This window comes from Balaenoptera musculus, chromosome 1, assembly GCF_009873245.2.
Source record: "Balaenoptera musculus isolate JJ_BM4_2016_0621 chromosome 1, mBalMus1.pri.v3, whole genome shotgun sequence".
Taxonomy (NCBI): Eukaryota; Metazoa; Chordata; class Mammalia; order Artiodactyla; family Balaenopteridae; genus Balaenoptera; species Balaenoptera musculus.
In genome coordinates this window covers 7,319,699-7,340,312 of record NC_045785.1, presented here as the reverse complement: position 1 = coordinate 7,340,312, position 20,614 = coordinate 7,319,699, and the positions used below count along the sequence as shown (strand labels likewise).

The 20,614-nt window shown below is 41.6% G+C and overlaps 1 protein-coding gene and 1 pseudogene across 4 annotated transcripts in view; one reads left to right on the top strand and one right to left on the bottom strand.

The window, feature by feature from the left end:
- The window catches only part of CLSTN1 (calsyntenin 1), a 79,114-nt gene that overhangs the window by 11,364 nt on the left and 47,136 nt on the right, over positions 1-20,614 (top strand). The gene's annotated exons all lie outside the window — the stretch shown is intronic.
- LOC118892214 lies at positions 5,566-6,180 on the bottom strand (annotated as a pseudogene).

Below are 20,614 nucleotides of genomic sequence, written 5' to 3'. Positions count from 1 at the left end.
TTTATTCAGAGTGTTTCATAACTCTCTCAGTGTCATTCATTAAACATTTGTCCTAGGTATGGTGGGTATAATAATCCATTAGAGGGATATAGTGGGATCTATTTAACTAGTCCTTTAGGAGTTCCAGACTGTTTAGACTCAGGACCCCCATGCTCTCAGAAATTACTGAGGACCTCAAAGAGCTTGTGTTTATGTGAGTTTTATCTATCAATATTACTCTATCAGAAATTAAACTGAGAACCTATTAAAATATTTAATTATTAATTTAAAATAGCAGTAATAACTCATTAGATGGTAACAACATATTTTTGATTAAAAATAACAACATATTCCAAAACAAAAAACAATTTAGTAAAAAGACTGGCATTGCTTTACATTTTTGTTATCTCAACGTGGGCTTAAGAGAAGGCAGTGGGATTCTTTTTTTTTTTTTTGGTGGGGGCTGTGTTGGGTCTTTGTTGCTGTGCACGGGCTTTTCTGTAATTGTGGCGAGTGGGAGCTACTCTTCATTGCGGTGGCTTCTCTTGTTGCAGAGCACCCGATCTAGGCGCCCGGGCTTCAGTAGTTGCAGCACGTGGGCTCAGTAGTTGTGGCTTGCAGGCTCTAGAGCGCAGGCTCAGTAGTTGTGGTGCACGGGCTTAGTTGCTCCATGGCATGTGGGACCTTCTTGGACCAGGGATTGAACCCGTGTCCCCTGCATTGGCAGGCGGATTCTTAACCACAGGCAGTGGGATTCTGCATTCAACCTGTTGCTGCCTGATGATTGGTTGAAGTAGGTGAAGAAAATCTGGCCTCACAAAGACACGTAGCTGGAAGAGGGAGGCTTGCCCCCCCTCCGCCCGCAAGAGTCTTCAGACCACATTCTGATAACTGCTGCTCTAGGGCAGTGGTTGATGTCAGTGTCAAAATACAGGTGGGGAATATGTCAACAGTATTTTGCTTCTAAATAATATTTGAAGCAACAAAGCAAAGCTTGCAAATGATGTACTTTAAGAAAGAGTAATTAGAGTTAATTCACTTACTCCTATAATCCTGTCTCTTATTTACATTGTCACTTGCTTTCTTGAGTGTGGAAGATGGGATTGGAGTTACAGCCCTCATTATAGACCTGGATTTGCCTATTGTGTGCAGCACATTCCGCAGCCAGCAAGGGACTCTTATAAGTGGGCAGTCAGTATTGAATCAGCATCTTGTGTGCTTGTGGATTATTACGTTGGTTTTCTTTTTAATTTCACTGTAGGACACGTTTTTAATGAGGGAGAAGGCAAGAATAGGTGACAAAGTATAAGTAGATGTTAAAATCAGATTTATTTGGGCTTTTTCTTTGGTAGTGTACAATTACTCATTAGTATTTTCTGTAGGATGAGATCTGGGGAAAAATTACCTTTTTAAAAAAGATGCAATACTTAAAAAAAGAGATTACTATCTTTGTTTTTCCTCACATGATGGCCCTTTTGAGACCTTTAAATGGCTGATTTTATTGTAAAAATGTTTTTTATAACTACAACAATAGAAGAAGTCTGATTTATTTTCCTGAAAAATCTTTTGGTGTTTTCTCAGAATCTGGAGTGAGTTGTGCATGGGCGTGTACGTGTCCTGTTTGTCTTGGTGGGGAATGGTTGGTTGGTTGTTTCTGCATTTCCCTTGGTGACCAGTGAGCTAGTTCTTAGCTAGACTACATTCCATAAATTCGGTTTCCTCTTGAGAGGTCGTCTCCCCTTTTATGATAAAGTCCTTTACTTTTAAAATCTGGCAATTTGTCTTTCCACTTAAATAATGTCTGGTTACTTGAATATCATTGCATTAGAACGTTAAGTACTTTTAAACCACTAAATTTAAAAAAATCTCCTAATCTATCTTAAAAAATCAGTTTCTGCATTAATATGGCTAGAATTCTAGAAAGGAAGGTATTTTAGAAATCTAATTTCATTTAGCTTAATCAACCCATTTTACCATAGAGGAAACGAGTGAAGTTGTTATTGTTATTATCAGTATGATATTTTTATAGCTCAGAATATGAAAAGTAGGAAACATAGTGGAGGCCAGCCAAGAGTATCTTTAACCCTGTTTCTCTCTATAATAAATAATATTCAGAAAGCATAAATTTGGGTGATTTGTTATGAACGTTTCATGTGCAGTTGAGTCAGGGTAGATGATAAAATTGGACTAGAGTTTTAAAAATTCTGAAGAAAGGGTACATTGTATTGACAAAGTTACACTTTTAAATTTTGTATCACTTTTTTATGCAAATATCTCAGAAATCTATCTGCACACTGTGCTGGAATCAGTCTTGGATATGACGGGAGCTTTAGAAATGATCTCGTGCAGCTTTGGATGTGATCCTCTCTGTCTGAGCACTGACATCAGTTGACCAGTCCCCGCTGGAACTCATCTAATCGGGGAACTCCTTCCATTTTGGAGGGCAGCCTTCCGTGTCAGAAAGACCTTGGTATTGGTTCTGCCTCTGGATCCCCACAGAATAAGTGCTGGCGCCCTAGGAGTGTCGTGGAATGGCGAAGAACATGGACTCTCCAGCCAACTACTGGGGTTCACATCCCAGCTCTGCTATTCCCGTGCTGGGTGCCCACCAACAGGCTCCTTAATCTCTGTGTGCCTGAGTTTCTTCCTCTGTAAAAGGCAGATAATAGTACCTAAACTCAGGCACACAGAGATAAGGAGCCTGTTGGTGTTTATATGTTTAACCCTTATGTATTTAACCCTATAAGATTAAACAGATTTTGCCAGTGTTTAGAACACTAGAGTATACTTTATGTGTTTGCTGTTTTATTAATTCAAATCCATAGAACTCTCCCCTCCCTTTTTAAAATATGAGGTGAAATTCCCATAGCATAAAATGAACATAGCATTTTTAAAAAATTATTATTTATTTATTTTTATTTATTTATTTGGCTGTGTTGGGTCTTTGTTTCTGTGCGAGGGCTTCCTCTAGTTGCGGCAAGCGGGGGCCACTCTTCATTGCGGTGCGCGGGCCTCTCACTATCGCGGCCTCTCTTGTTGCAGAGCACAGGCTCCAGACGCGCAGGCTCAGTAGTTGTGGCTCACGGGCCTAGTTGCTCCGCGGCATGTGGGATCTTCCCAGACCAGGGCTTGAACCCGTGTCCCCTGCATTAGCAGGCAGATTCTCAACCACTGCACCACCAGGGAAGCCCCCTGAACATAGCATTTTTAAAAATTAATAAACTTTTTTGGTTATATTTTAATGGACTCAAAGAGAATGTATAACAAGTGTGCCATGTGGAGAGTTAACAGTGGCCTTGCAGATAAGCCTAGAGGTTTTTGTCACCCTGAACTCCAACCTGAATAGCATTTGATATAAAATAAATGAAGTCAGCCTTCTTCAGTATTGACCCAACCTAAGTGATTATTATTACTGCATCTCATTAGCCTTCAATTCAGCCAGAAGGTCTCTTCTGCTTGAATGTTTGAGTCTGGAACCCTTCCCTTTTAGCCTTAACTCACATCCTGAATGTATCTCTATTCATTGTCTGCTCCAGAGCTTCTTGAACTTTCTTTGTTCACAGTACCTTGGGTGCCTCAGTAATCTTTTCACAGAGCCTTCAGGCTAAAGGAAATGCCCAGCAATTCTGTTTAATTAACTCCTTAGGTCCAAACAGCTAAATATGTATATCCTAACATCTTAATATTTATATCCTAATAACTTAGTAGCTGTTTAAAAAAACACAAATTGAAAGAAAAAATAATATAATAATACTTTTAATTCATCTTAAAATAATCACAGGAACTTACTCATGGGATATGTGCTCCTGTTGAGCACAGCAACAACTTCTCAAAGCTTGAAGTAAGATCGGACATGGATGCCTTCTTTTCTAGTCTGTGTTGATTTTCACAGGCCACTTCCTTGGGTCACAGCAACTGCTAAAAACTCAGCCTTGCAAAGCTGTGACACCATAAAAAGGAATGCATTGCAATCTAATGTTGAGCTGTGAACTACCTCGAACTAGCAGTTTGTCTGGTACCTGACAGACTCAAAGTATCACTTGTTTCCTTCAAATTTAAAATATCCTGTCTCCCCTGTATGTTTGCAGGGATGCCTTGGTGCATAAGTTTAGGGAACATGGATCTACTTAGAAGCACAGAATTAATTAAATGCTAAGATGCTTCGAGAATCCACTGCATTCAAAAAAAAATAATAAAAATTAATAAACTATATTTTTTAGAACAGTTTTAGGTTCATAGCAAAATTGAATGGAAAGTACAGAGAGTTTCCTTATACCCCAGTCCCCATACATGTACGACCTCCCCCATTATTAATATCCTGCACCATAGGGTATGTTTATTTCAATTGAGGAACATTGACACAGTGTCAATGTCCATAGTTTAAGATTCACTCTTAGTGTTGTGCATTCTGTGGTTTTTGACAAATGTATAATGACATGTATCTACCATTGTAGTATCATACAAAGTAATTTCACTGCCCTAAATCTTCTGTGCTCATCTGTTCATCCCTCCATCCCCATGAACTCCTAGTGACCACTGATCCTTTTACTGTCTCTGTAGTTTTGCTTTGTTTTTTAAGAGAAAGTTTTTATTTATTTATTTATTTGCACTGCATCTTAGTTGAGGCACGTGGGCTCCTTAGTTGCGGCTCACCAGCTCCTTAGTTGCAGCACACGAACTCTTAATTGCAGCATGCATGTGGGATGTAATTCCCCGACCAGGGATCGAACCCGTGCCTCCCACAGTGGAAGCTCAGAGCCCTAACCACTGGACCGCCAGGGAAGTCCCATCCTTAGTTTTGCTTTTTCCAGAATGTCCTATAGCTGGAATTGTACAGCATGTAGCCTTTTCAGATTGGCTTCTGTCACTCAGTAATGCATTTAAGTTTCCTCCATGTCTTTTCATGGCTTGATAGCTCATTTCTGTTTAGTGCTGAGTAATATTCCATTGTCTGGATGCACCACAGTTTATCCATTCACATACTGAAGCACATCTTGGTTACTTCCAAGTTTTGGGCAATTATGGATAAAGCCGCTATAAACGTCCGTGTGCAGGTTTTTGTGTGGACCTAAGTTTTCCACTCATTTAGGTAAATACCAAGGAGCACGATTGCTGGATCACATGATAAGCATATGTTTAGTTTTATAAGAAACTGCCAAACTGTCTTCCAGAGTGTCTGTACCATTTTGCATTCCCTCCGGCAGTGAATGACAGTTCCTGTTGTTTTACATTCTTGCCCGCATTTGGTGTTACCAGTGTTCTGGAATTTGGCCATTCTAATAGGTGTGTGGTGGTATCATGGTTGTTTTAATTTGCAGTTCCTTAATGACATATGATGTTGAACATCTTTTCATTACTTTCTTTCTGTCTGTATATCTTTATTGATGAGGTGTATGTTCACATCTTTTGCCCATTTAAAAAATTGTATTGTTTGTTTTCTTATTGTTGAGTTTTAAGAGTTTTTTTGGTGTGTTTCAGATAACAGTCCTTTATCAGACGTGTCTTTGCAAATATTTTCTTTTAATTAGTGTTAACAGTATATCTTTCTCCATCCCTTTACTTTTTTCTTTTTTTTTTTAAGCATCCAAAATCTTTTTAATAACAAGGTAGGATCTGGGGTTAGTTCTTATAGCCACGGCTGGCCTGTCGGCCTCTGGCGCGCTCGAACTTGCGGCCCTTGGAGCGTACGTAGGGTTTGGTGTGGCTGTGCGGGGTTCCTGCGTGTACACCTCTCGGCCGTTGCGAGGACCGGAGAGGAGGACAGTGCCACAGCCCTTGGGGGAGTCCAGGGCCAGCTGGTCGAAGGTGAGGATCTTGCCCCCGACCTTGAGGATGAGGCTCCGGGCGCAGCTGCTCGCTCGAAGAGAACACGCCTTCGGTTTGGGCACCTCCTGGACACGCACGTCATTGATTATGGTCCCCACCGCCACAGCTGTCTTGCTTTCCCGGCTAGGAAGCTTCATCTTCCGAATCATCTGGGAAGGGGACAGAGGTGGCCGGTTGGTGTGGCTCATGACCAACCTCTTCAGTACAACTTGATTGAAGGTGAAGTTGGTTCGTCTGGCCAGAAACCTGTACAGCTTGACCAACAGCTTTAAGTAGATGTCCTGCCTCTTGGGCTCCTTGCGTCGAACGTTTCGGTCCTTGTTGTGGCGGATGTCAACGCCCATGATGGCGCCTCCTCCTTGGCCAGGTCCGGAAAGCATCCCTTTACTTTTGATCTATATGTGTCTTTATATGTAAAGTGGGTTTCTTGTAGAAAACACATAGTTGGGTCTTGTTTTTTTTTTTTTTTCTAATCTGACAATCTCTTTTAATTGGTATATTTAGACCTTTGATGTTTAAGGCGATTGTTGATATAGCTGGTTTAATATCTACCATATTTGTTACTGTTTGTTGCACTTGCTCTTTGTTCCTCTTTATGTTTTCCATGTTTTTTTGCCTTTTTTGTGGTGTTAATGAGTATTTTATGTGACTCCATTTTCTCTCTTTTCTTAACATATCAATTATACTTCTTTTTCTTACTTTTTTTCATGGTTGCCCTAGAGTTTCCACTGGACATTTACAACTTATCTACAAGTCCACTTTCAGATAACACTATTACTGCTTCACAGGTAGGGCAAGTACCTTTTAATGACAAAATATTCCTGGTTCTTCCCTCCTATCCCTTGTATCATTGTTGTCATTGAGTCAGTTATATACATAAGCCTTCAAGAACATATATATGCACATAAGTATACATTATCAAGTACATTGTTGCTGTTATTATTTTGAACAAACTTATCTGTTAGATCAATTAAGAATAAGGAAAACTAAAAATAAGAAAAATATTTTATCCTCACTTATTCATACTCCAGTGCTCTTCTTTATGGAGATCTGAGTTTCTGACATGATTTTCCTTCTTACTGGTAACAGATTCCCTCAATTTTTGTTTGTCTGAGAAAGTCTTTAATTCTTCTTCAATTTTGAAGGATAATTTTGCAGGATACAGAATTCTAGGCTGGCATTTTTTTTTTTTTCTCAACGCTTTAAATATTTCACTTTGTTCTCTTCTTGCTTGTATGGATTCTGAGAAGTCAGATGTAATTCTTATATTTGCTCCTTGGTAGGTAAGGTATTTTTCCCCACTCTGGCTTCTTTCAAGATTTTTTCTTTAACTTTCATTTTCTGCAGTTTGAGTATGATATGCCTAGGTGTAGTTTTTGTTTGTTTGCTTTGCATTTATCCTGGTAGGTGTTCTCTGAGCTTCTTAGATCTGTGGTTTGGTGTCTGATATTCATTTGAGGGCAGTTCTTTCATTGTTGCTTCACTCTGTTCCTTCCTTCTCCTTCAGGTATTCCCATTTATGCATTGTTATACCTCTTGTAGTTGTACAAGTTCCCACAGTTCTTGGATTTTCTGTTCTGGGTTTTTTGTTTTGTTTTGTTTTTCAGTCTCTTCTCTCTTTGCTTTTCAGTTTTGGGAGTTTCTGTTGTCATATTCTCACACTCAAAGAGTGTTTCCTCAGCTGTGTTCAGTCTCCTAATGAGCCCCTCAGAGGCATTCTTCATTTCTGTTAGAGTTCTTGATCTTTAGCATTTCTTTTTTATTCTTTCTTAGAACGTTCATCTGTTTACATTATCCCTCTGTTCTTGCATGTTAGTTTTTCCATTAAAGCTCTTACCATATTAATCATAGTTTTGTTTTTTTTTTTTAATTCCTGGTCTGATAATTCCTACTTTCCTACCATATGTGATTCTGGTTCTGATGCTTGTTCAGTCTCTTAAAAGTGTGTTTTTGCTTTTTGGTATGCCTTGTAATTTTTTTTTTTTTTTTTTTTTTTTGCCTTGTGGCTTGTGGGATCTTAGTTCCCCAACCAGGGATTGAACCCAGGCCATGGCAATGAAAGCACTGAGTCCTAACCACTGGACTGCCAGGGATCCCCTGCCTTGTAATTTTTTGTTGCAAGGTGGACATGATGTACTGGGTGGAAGGAACTGTGGTAAAGCGGCCTTCAGTGATACAGCAGTAAAGCTGTGGGAGAGGCAGTGTTCTAGAGTCCTGTGATTAGGTCCTGGTCTTTCAGTGAACCTGTGCCCTTGGTCTGTGAACTTCACCAGGGCTTCTCAGGCCCCCTCCCATCCTTAAGTGGGACAGGATAGCTAGAGTGGGCTGGATTTGTGTATTTCCCTTCCCCCAGGTAGGTTAGGCTCTGATACAACCCCAGCAGGTTAGTTAGGCGCTGGTTAAATAGCTAACCTGTTGAGAAGAACAGAATGCTCTGGCTTATTTCAGAATGGTTCCTTTTCCCCTCCCCCTGCTGGAGGCACAAGGGGACTTTTCCCCTGATATTCACTGTAAGGACCTGGCAGGGCTCCTGGAGGTAAAACAAAAGTGTGGGGGACCCCGGATGACTAGGTCCCCCTGGAGGTTTTAGCCCTCAGAGTTGTCCATGGTATCCTCCAGCAATTCATCAGTTTACAGTTTGCATTTTCCTCCCCTGGCACTGGTTTCCTGGAGGATTCTGCCCATGGGTTTCTGCTCTGGTAAGTTGTGATTCTCTGTGTAGTTCTGCTGTCTGTCTCTGCCATTTTGGGGGCAGCAGTTTGCCCTGGGACCTCACTTCTCTGATGGATCTAAGAAGAGTTGTTGATGTTTCAGTTCAACTTTTCCCTTGTTAGCACGGAGTGACGACTTTTTTTTCTTAATATATTAAAATTTTTTTAAATTTTATTTATTTTTGGCTGCATTGGGTCTTTGTTGCTGCGCGTGGGCTTTCTCTAGTTGCGGCGAGCGGGGGGCTACTCTTTGTTGCCGTACGTGGGCTTCTCATTGCGGTGCCTTCTCTTGTTGCAGAGCACGGGCTCTAGGTGCGCGGGCTTCAGTAGTTGTGGCATATGGGCTCAGTAGTTGTGGCACATGGGCTCAGTAGTTGTGGCGCACGGGCTTAGTTGCTCCACAGCATGTGGGATCTTCCCGGACCAGGGCTCGAACCCGTGTCCCCTGCATTGGCAGGCGGATTCTTAACCACTGCGCCGCCAGGGAAGCCGCAGAGTGGTGACTTCTAAGCTCCTTACATGCTGGACCAGAAACTGCGAATTCTCAACATAACATTTTAAAGCGTGTAGGTAATTCAGTGGCATATAGTGTATTCACAGTGTTGTGTAGCCACCACCTCTGGGTCATTCCAAAACATTTCGTCACCCCAAAGAAAACCTTATATCCTTTAAACAGTCACTCCCCATTCACCTCTCCCCCCAGTCCCAGGCAGCCACTCCTCTGCTTTCTGTCTCTATGGATTTAATTATTCTGAATATTTCATGTAAGTGGATTTAATTATTCTGAATATTTCATGAGACCTTTTATGTATGACTTCTTACACTTAACGTAATGTTTTTGAGGTTCATCCCCATTGCAGCATGTATCAGTACTCCATTCCTTTTTATGGGTGAATAATATTCCATCGTATGTATATACCACATTTTGTTTATCCATTCATCTGTTGATGGACATTTTGGATTGTTTCCACCTGTTAGCTGTCATGAATAGCACTGTTATGAATATGCACACATGGGTAATTGTTTGAGTACCTGTTTTAAATTCTTAGGGGTTTATACTTAGGAGTGGGATTATTGGGTCATATGGTAATTTTGTTTAGTTTATTGAGGAACCACCAAACAGTGGCTGAACCATTTTGCATCCCCGCCCGCAAGGGGAGTTACCATCCCCTCCCCTTCTGACTTTTTATATACCAACTTGTTCTTCATGTGATGTATTTCCAAAATCTCTCTGCCAGCCTGCCTGGTTTCTTTGTCCTTGGGTGCTCCATGGTGTAGACACCACCTTTCAGACAGGGCAGAAGGTTTAATAGAGTTCCACCCACAGGAGCAGAGTTGGGGTGGTGTGTAGCTAGTACCCCTTGTCTAAGCTTCTCAGCTGCCCCCTCACACCGACTTTATTAACCTGAACCCCAGGACCCCCCACTTTGGTGCTGAACCCTAACCGGATGCTCTGCACTGGTGCAGGTGTTCACATTCGTCTTCGTTACATTTCTTCTTGCTGCACGTGACCCGCCTCTCCATGCTGTCAGGTAATTGTGAATCCTGACTCCACAGTTTCTATCTGTCCATTCTAGCTTCTTGTGATTTTCAACTTTGATATAAAGGATGAAGAGCACCAACCAAGAATGAGCCTTTGAAAGATTACCAGAGTCTGGTCCAGGTTTCCTGGGTGCATTATTCAGTGACCATTTGGGATGGCCATTGTAAATCCACCCACTTTTATTTCCATTCAGTTTCCACCTTGCCACTCAAAAGGAAATGAGGAGAGGCCTCGTCAAATGCCTTTTCAAGGTTTAATACACTATTGCTAGAGTTTCACATGGGTCTTGGTAAGTAAAGTTTTTATCAAGGCGCTTTGGAAATTGAAGCCGATGTTATTTTTCCAGCTTTCCTGCGACTTTCCTAATAACCCTCTCAAAAGAGAAAATGTTTAATACCTTGTTCTTGTGAATAATGTCACCAGCTCTTTGTGATTTTTCTTTCCTTCTCTAAAGGCACAGAAACCAATCTAGAATTTTTTCCATGGTCAGTGTCAAACTCACCGAAGCATAGCTAAAAATGTCCATCTTCTGCCCATTCTTGAACCAGGTATCATCTTTCACAGATTCCTTAAATATCAACCATAGTATGGGAATTCCCTGGTGGGCCAGTGGTTAGGACTCTGCGCTTCCACTGCAGGGGGCCTGGGTTTGATCCCTGGTCGGGGAGCTAGGATCCCACAAGCCGTGTGGCATGGCCAAAAATTTAAAAAAAAAAAAAAAAAAAGATCAGCCATAGTGTAGGTTCGAAATTCTTCCCCCCACCCGGCCCCCCCGCAATTCTATCTATAAGTTTTCTCACTGTCCTGGGGTTTGAAACACCCAGAATAACTTAGGGAAATTATGTCCTTGTCGTCTTCCTTCATGTCTTCCCCAGTCTTGGACTTTAACTGTCTCATCATTATATTGATTCTGCTCTTCTTTTTTTTTTTTTTTAATATTTATTTATTTTATTTATTTATTATGCTGCGCCAGGTCTTAGCCATGGCACTCGGGATCTTTTAGTTGTGGCACGTGGGATCTAGTTCCCTGACCAGGGCTCAAACCCAGGCCCCCTGCATTGGGAGCGCAGAGTCTTAACCACTGGACCACCAGGGAAGTCCCGATTTTGCTTTTCTTCACGTAAATGTGCTTCTTGAGAGACTCGGTGGCAAAATAAGATTGAGCTGTTTCATTTTCTGTGTTGATCACAAAACCTTTACATTTATTTTAAATAGGGTAAGAATTCTATGGAAAAGCATTTATCTTGTTATCGTTGGTATTGTAGGAATGTAAGTTAATAAAGGAGCAAAAAATCAGGGAGCAAGGACAGGATTTTTATATTTTTGTGGTCAGCTATCATGGGTTTTTTAGGCAATTCTAGTTAATGACAGTACTTTGGGTAACAGCTGTGAAGAATGTTGTATTGATAGTGAATGTCAGAAGGTCTTGAACACTGTGTGGCCTTTTCTGAACTATATATGATAAAGTTTTCCATTGTATATGAAGGTCAGGAGACTAAAAAAACACACAGAACTTGGAAATTGCCACCGGACTATTATGTTACGATTCAGGACAGCGCCCTGTCCTATTTTAATTCAAGACAAATGTGATAACGATAAAGAAGAAAGAAAAGGGCAAACCCGGCCTGTATTTTCTGGTAACATAGCAAAAAAAGGAAATTTAAGGAAATCATGACAGGTGCTTTTTTGCATAACTAGATTTCTGATTGACTTGCGTTGTAAGCGTTAATTGAAAAATGGATGTGTACAAATCACCAACTTGAAATGCTCTAACAGTGGTTTGGCAGTAGATTTGTTCCTGTCATGCTATATATTTAATTCTATAGGAAACTGCATAAAAGTATATGTGCTCTGAATAACTTCCATGCACTTAAGATATGAACTGAGAGGTGTTAAAGGGCTCTGTTCCAAAAATATTTTCCTCCACCAGCTGGCAGGGCGCCTGCGTTTCTTACCTTAGTTTCTACTTTTGTATTAAATCATTGAAATCCTTGGCACAGGATTTCAGTGTGGGTATCTTGTCATTATCCTTCATTTGCACCCAACTCAAATTAGTTTCTCAGACTAGCAGGCCAGTCCTAGCAGGATTGTGAGGAAGTGGAAAGTTGGAGCAGGTAAGTTTAGATTTGGTACAAATGAAGAGGTCAGGAAAATCTGGAAGCACACACTGATGGGGGTGGCTGGGGGGTGGGGAGGGAGGCAGGTATGTATGTTGGTAACCCTGCGTGTGCAGAAAGGCAGTGGAGTGACCTGAAGATAAAGTTCACAATTTTGCATGGCATCGCCTGTGAAAAATGCTGTCTGTTACATCTCAGCGAATTAAGTCATGCATGAGATGCTTTTGCTTAAGGAGGGCTCTTGTGCTAAGGCAAAACCAGTGGCCATAGGTGGTACCAGTTGTAAGTATCCTAGAAGAGCGAATCCGAAGACAGGTGCCTCCCCAAATAGCTCTCTGGGGGTGGGGATGGGTTGGGGTAGAGGTGCATACAGAGGGCAGGAAAGCATTTAAGGGAGCAAAAGTGGAAATTGCCCAGTTTCTCTTAAAGAGAACTCTCCAAAGGCCTCTGTTCATGAGCCTCGCATGATACGTTCGTTCATTGTTGGGGATTGCAGCAGAATCTCCCGGAGACCGTCCCGTTCCAAACCTGCCCAGCCCCAGGTCAGTCTGACTGGCTCAGATTCCAGGGTGCAGCCCAGGAGACAAGGTCTGGAAGATATGGCCCGCACCCTGGTTATGGAGCACTGCTGTGGTGCATGAAGTCAGTGTATTCTTTGCCCTCTGTGGTTTGAGCTCCCCTCCTCTGTTAGGATACAAATTTTAAGGAGTTTCTCCAGTTTCCCACCTCTTCTTCCCGTCACAAAGCCGCGTTCTGAGATATCTCAATAATAGTGCACGAATAGCCACCACCAGAGGGAACAGAGCATGAGAAAAGCTCATAGGGCCCCCTGAACCTAACCCGAGCACCCACCACGCTGGTCAGAGAAGATCCCCAGGTTTCCTGGGGTTGTCGGCCTGCAGACTGCCCACCTGTGGGGTATTGTGGGACTCGGGCCGGGTGCCTCGTCCGTTCCCAGGGATGCCGCAGCTGACGGCAGGGCTCCCCGCACAAGGGGCTGCAGAGTATTCATGACCAGGACCCTGGCGGAATCCTGTGAGCCCAGAGCACTTCCGCCTGGACCCCTCCCAACGCAAACACTGAGGGAGACCCCTGACCTCCCGGAAGTTTGAGGGCTGTCTGCCCTGTGCATCTCGCCCGTCACCTGGAACTTCTGGAGGAGTCGGGCAAGAGCTTTTGCCGTTGGAAATGGTGTTGCAGCTGAACGCGAGGCTCCCACGCTGGAGTGGCTGCCGCGTCACGTTTGTGACATTCAAGAGAGGCTCTCAGCACGTGGGATAGTTGTCCATGAAGCTCAGGCTCTCAGCACGTGGGATAGTTGTCCATGAAGCTCAGGAGACAACAGTGGAACACAGGCATTACAGTTAGACCTGTGGGTTATGTTTTAGGTTGGTACCTGGCCTGTTCATGTGATGGGGTAAATCTCAATATTGAGTAAAACAGAATTTTATTAGAAAAGTAATTGATTTCACTTCTTGTTAGGGAAGTGTTTTCATTTGCTTACTAGAAAATCTGTGAATGTGATATTGTTACTTTGGAGCGTTAAATCCAACTTACTATGGAAATCAGAGTGCTAGAAAAATGAGATAATGGGCAACTGAAGGGTAGGTAGCCTCATATTTATTTATTTATTTATTTGGCCGCGCTGTGCGGCATGTGGGATCTTATTAGTTCCCCGACCAGGGATCGAACCTGTGCTCCCTGCATTGGAAGCGCGGAGTCTTAACCACTGGACCACCAGGGAAGTCCCTAGGTAGCCTATTTAAACGTTAAAAAAATATTTGTTGGAGGCTGCTTTAAAATATTCACATTTTCCTGATAATTGTGAGTAAAATATGCTAAATACCTCCCTTAATGGCTTCGGATCGGTTATTATACGGTGTTGTGGATGGTACATGTAGGTCTTCGTGGACCCATCTAGAGAGCAGACCTGGAACTTGTTTAAAGAAGGATATCCTTATTCTATTGCCTATCCATCCATCTGCCCATCTGCCCATCCACCCACCCAGTTTCCTTTTCATCTTTCTCATAACAGTGAAGTAAGAATGTTTAATTATGTAACCTTCTGACTAGTGTAACAAAGATGCTCTTCTATAAAATTAATTAGGGGAACAAGATGGAAGCAGCCCTCTTGGAAGTTGATTTTTTTTTTTATTATTCTCAATAAAAGCGTAAGGCTTCTGTCTTTATCACTTGGGCTTTTCACCATTATTCAAAGCATGCTCTATCATTTCAGCTTCAAATTAACTTCTTTATTACTTTCAGCCTGTCTGTGTCACTAGCCTTTACTTTCTTTAAAAATGTGGCAAGTCGTCTTTCCTAATTTGTATTTCTTCCTTGGCTCTCTCCTGGGGTCATGTGGGGAAGTCGCCATGAACTATTAAGATATTGCTGCTGAAGACTGTGAAATACAATTTGAGAACCACAGCATAAAAGACATGTAGTTTTACAGTTTGATTTCCAGTTACATCGAGGTGCTAGGTGAAGACGCCAGGTTTCTGAGGGTCAGCTAATAGAGATTTCACTGTGTTTGGGAACGATTCTTACCAGAACTGGTGTCAGCAGGCGTATGAAGCCCCTAAAACCTCCTGCCACGTGCCACGTGTGTTTTTGCATTTTTACCTTGGGAGGGGGTTCGTGGCTTTCATTAGATTCTCAGAAGAGTCCATGATCTGAAAAGGTCCTGAACGTTGTTTTAGGAGGACCTTCCTCTTTACTAACAGACCTTCAGTTATTTGTCTCTTAGGTGTGTGGGGATGCTATGTTTAAGCCAGACTTAATATCAGAAATTCCACTTGGCTTTTTTTTAATCCTAATTTTTTAAAAGCACAGTTGAGATCATCCCACCCTGATTGCTCAAAAACAGCATTGTGACTGTTGCTGTCTCCTGCCCCATTGTGTAGCTACATCTTTTAGGAAATCAATCTCAGTGGTGAGTAAAATTGAGCATATACAGTGCCCGGCACATAGTCAGTGCTCAGGAAATATGTGTTGTACTTGATGTTGAATCTACAAAACTAGATATATTCAAGCCAGTAGAATTTTCAGGTCAAAACAGAAGCAAATTGAAATATATTGATGAAAAAAAATTTTAATGACAGTCTCAATAAACATCAACAAATACAAAATAAAATTCCTCTGTACAACATCAGCAAATCAAATCCAACAGTATATCAATAAAAAAAAATTATACACCATGACCAAATGGGATTTATTCTATGTGTACAAGGCTGTTTCAGCATTAAAAAATCAGTAATCCACCATATCAACAGGTTAAAAAAAAATCATGATCATATAAATCAATGCAGAAATAGCATTTGACAAAATCCAACACTCGTTCATGGTAAAAACTCCAGCAAGTTAGGAATAGAGGGGAACTCTCTCAACCTGATAACATCTACAATAAAACCTACTTAGTAAACATACTTAATGGTGAAACAAAAATGGGGAGGTTGTGGAAACCATTAAAGCTTTATTGTTTAAGGATGATCAATGGTTTAAAGTTTTTTTCTTTCATAGCAGTCAAATTCATGATGAAACATCACAGACAGAGAGATGTATTGAGTTAAATTATTTGATATACCAAAACAGATTAGTATGAATCCTGACTGGATATTTGATGATATTAAGTAATTACTGTGAATTTTTAGGTGATAGTGCCATTATGGTTGGTTTCCAAAAGAGTCATCTTTTAGAGATGTATGTTGAAGTATTGAGGGGTGAAGTTATACGATGTCTGGGATATGTGTCAAAATATTTGAAATTGGTGATAGGAATGGGGGTGTATAAATCAAATGAGATTGGCCCTTTGTTGATAACTGTAGTGGTTGAATCATGGTTCCGTGGGGCTCATTATTCTAGTCTGTCTACTTTTATATCTTACATAATATAAAAAGATAAAATTACATGATATAGAACTTGTTTGGTCTCACCCATTAGGATGGCTACTATTAAAAACCAGAAAGTAACAAGTGTTGGTGAGTATGTGGAGAAATTGGAACCTGTGCACTGCTGGTGGGAATGTAAAATAATGCAGCCACTATGGAAAACAGGATGGCAGTTCCTCAAAAAATTAAAAATAGAATTACTGTATGATCCATCAATCCCACTTCCGGGTATGTAGCAAAAAGAATTGAAAGCAGGGTCTCGATACATGTACACATATGTTCATGACAGCATTATTCACAGTAGCCAAAAGATGGTAGCAACCCAAGTGTCCATTGATGGATGAATGGATAAACAAAATGTGGTATATACATACAGTGGAATATTATTCAGCCTTAAAAAGGAAGGGAATTCTGGGCTTCCCTGATGGCGCAGTGGTTGAGAATCTGCCTGCCAATGCAGGGGACACGGGTTCGAGCCCTGGTCTGGGAAGATCCCACATGCCGCGGAGCAACTAGGCCCGTGAGCCACAACTACTGAGCCTGCGCGACTGGAGCCTGTGCTCCACAACAAGAGAGGCCGCGATAGTGAGAGGCCCGCACACCGCGATGAATAGTGGCCCCCACTCGCTGCAACTAGAGAAAGCCCTCGCACAGAAACGAAGACCCAACACAGCCAAAAATAAATAAATAAATAAATAAAATTAAAAAAAAAAAAAAAAGGAAGGGAATTCTGACACGTGCTATAACATCAGTGAACCTCGAGGACATTATGCTGATTGATGTAAATCAGTCATAAAAGGACAAATATCCTTTTATGTGAGATCCCTAGAGTAGTCAAATTCATAAGAGACAGAAAGTAGACTTTTATTTGCCGGGGGCTGGAATGAGGACGATGGAGAATCATTGTTTAATGGGGACAGAGTTCCAGTTTTGCAGGATGAAAACGGTTCTGGAGATGAATGTACTTAATGCCATAGAGTGGTACACTTAAAAAGGTTAAGATGGTAAATTTTAAGTTGTGTATTTTACAACAATTAAAAAAATTTGGAATTTGGAGGAGTAAATAGAAGGCTCCCTTTAAGCTTGGAAAAGTTGGAATTGTAGAAAATGTGATTTTGCTCCCTATGAATTCTTTTTCAGCATGTACTTAAAACTTATCAACCATAACATAAGCTCTACAGGGGGCAGGGAGTGTTGTCTTCGCTATTATTTCCTCAGCACTTGGAAGACTACCTGGGGCTCAATAAAGATGGATGGATGGGATGATGGATGGGTGGATGGATGGTGCATAGCTGGATGATGGATGGATGGACTGTGGATGGATGGATGGACGGTGGATGGATGATGGATGGACGGTGGATGGATGGATGATGGATGGATGGATGGTGGATGGATGAACGATGGATGGATGGACGGTGGATGGATGGATGGACGGTGGATGGATGGATGATGGATGAATGGATGGTGGATGGATGAACGATGGATGGATGATGGATGGACGGTGGATGGATGGATGATGGATGAATGGATGGTGGATGGATGAACGATGGATGGATGATGGATGGACGGTGGATGGATGGATGATGGATGAATGGATGGTGGATGGATGAACGATGGATGGATGATGGATGGGTGGATGGTGGACAGATGGGTGATGGATGGATGGACAATGGATGATGGATGGATGGACTGTGGATAGAAAGAAGGGAAAAGAAAGAAGCGCCTTTTGCTGGATTCTCCCCAGCCTGTTGTCTCTCCTTAACTCTCAGTCCAGGATGGGAACAGCTGTCCCATCAACCGTGTGCTATGGAAGCCTAGACACCAAACCACAGTCTTGGGTCAGCCCCTTCAGCCATTTACTGTTTCTTATCTTGTCCTGACATCCTTTACTGATTTCTCTGATTCCAATCTTGCCCCTTCCTGTCACCTCCACCCTGAGGCAGGTGGTCTTCCCTCAGGCGCCCCATCAGGTCTCTCCTTTGCTTCCATCTGCATTGGCTCCACCCATTCACATTGATGTAATACACATAAATTATAAAATTATAAAATACACAAATTATAAAAAATAATTCAGATTATTTTTGAAGTCCTCAAATGATTTTAATGTGGAAGACCCTGGTTTTCCTTAAGGTGGTGGATCTAAGTCAGTGGCTCTAGGGCAGCTGGGGAGGGCGTTTGCATTTTGAACTTGGGAGAAGGGCACCCAGGCTCCTCCCTGTTCCACTCTTCCTTACTCTTTGGTCTCACCTAGTGACACGCATCCTGTTCCCTGACACGTGGAACTACGGGTACCATGGGCAGGTCACCAGCCTCCCCTCATAAAATGGTACCGCTTAACACGTAGGGCTGCATGTTCATGGTAGGTGAAATGTGAATAAACACAAGCAACGTTTCACTGTACCGTCAAAAAGGTTGTTTGTTTGCTTAATTTAAGGATTTATTTTCACTGAAATGTGATTTTATTTTAAAAATGAACTTCATATTGATGTAATACACAAATTATAAAAAATAATTCAAATTATTTTTGAAGTCCTCAAATGATTTTAATATGGAAAACCTTGGTTTTCCTTAAGGTGGTGGATCTAAGTCAATGGCTCTAGGGCAGCTGGGGAGGGCGTTTGCCCCCAGTGGAGTCTTGGCAGAGTCTGAAGACATTTTTGGTTGTCACAGCTGGGGAGGTGCTACTGGCATCTAGTGGATAGAGGCCAGGGATTCTGCTAACCATCCTGCAGTGCACAGGATGGGCCACAGCTAAAAATTATCTGGCTCCGAATATCAGCAGTGCTGAGGTTGAGAAACCCTGATCTAAACAATATCTAATGCATATAGATTTTTCCAACACTCTGACATTAAATTTATTTGGGATTGTGATGAAGAGGCCCTTAAGACTGCTTACAGAATTTGTCTAGAGATCCTTTGGACATGCTCAGTTTCAATTATTTATTTATTTAAAAAATATTTTATTGGCGTATAGTCGATTTACACTGTTGTGTTTCTGTTGTACAGCAAAGTAAATCAGTTATACGTATACATATATCCGCTCTTCTTAAAATTCTTTTCCCACATAGGTCATTACAGAATATTGAGTAGAGTTTCCTGTGCTATACAGTAGGTCCTTATTAGTTATCTATTTTTAAGAGAGAAATCTTTTTTTTTTTTTTTTTAACAGCTAACATTATTTATTTATTTATTTATTTATGGCTGTGTTGGGTCTTCGTTTCTGTGCGAGGGCTTTCTCTAGTTGTGGCAAGCGGGGGCCACTCTTCATCGCGGTGCGCGGGCCTCTCACTATCGCGGCCTCTCTTGTTGCGGAGCACAGGCTCCAGACGCGCAGGCTCAGTAGTTGTGGCTCACGGGCCCAGCCGCTCTGCGGCATGTGGGATCTTCCCAGACCAGGGCTCGAACCCAGACCAGGGCTCGAACCCAGACCAGGGCTCGAACCCAGACCAGGGCTCGAACCCGTGTGCCCTGCATTGGCAGGCAGATTCTCAACCACTGCGCCACCAGGGAAGCCCTAGTTATCTATTTTATATATAGTAGTGTGCGTATGTCAATCCCAATCTTCCAATTTATTCCCCTCCCCCATTTTCCCCCTGGTAACCATAAGTTTGTTTTTACATCTGTGACTCTATTTCCGTTTTGTAAATAAGTTCATTTGTACCATTTTTTTAGATTCCGCATATAAGTACTATCATGATATTTGTCTTTGTCTGACTTACTTCACTCAGTATGACAGTCTCTGGGTCCATCCATGTTGCTGTAAATGGCATTATTTCGTTCTTTTTTTATGGCTGAGTAATATTCCATTGTATATATATACCGCATCTTCTTTATTCATTCTTCTGTCAGTGGACATTTAGGTTGCTTCCATTTCCTGGCTATTGTAAATAGTGCTGCAGTGAACATTGGGGTGCATGTGTCTTTTCAAATTATGGTTTTCTCCAGAGACTATTCAGTTTTAGAAAAAAATTAAGAGTAATACAAAATATATTTTACAAAGTCAGAGGAAACTAATGCTGTATTAGCTAAAACCATTACCAGGAATAACCTCAGCTGAAAAGGAGAGCTGTGTATAAATTTCATGCAGTGTAACTTTGGTTGATTAAAAAGTTTCCTTTTTTGGTTAAAAAAGCCAGGTTTTTTTTGGTTTGCTTTTTGTTTTACAATTAACAGTATGTATCACTCTGTATAATGCTACTTCTCTCTTTTCTTTTGCCAAATAAAGAGGATAAAATTAGGCCAATGCAGGGTCTGAGGCTGTAGGGATTTCCTTTTGCTGTAGGTTGTATTCAGGAAGAGGATGATAGGGAGGTCGTCATGGAAACACCTCCCGAGTCTCCTAAGCTCTGGTCTTTCTGCCCTCTCAGTTATTTCTAAAACATAGCTATTGCTTATGATTAACTTATCAACAAGTATTTGTTGAACGCCCGTGTGTCAGGCATAGAGTGGGCCCTTCACTTACCTCATTTATAATCCTCCAAACAAGGTTATGGAAGGTGGTCTCATCCCCCACTTAGGATGAAGAAGTAGGCACAGAATGGTTAAATAATC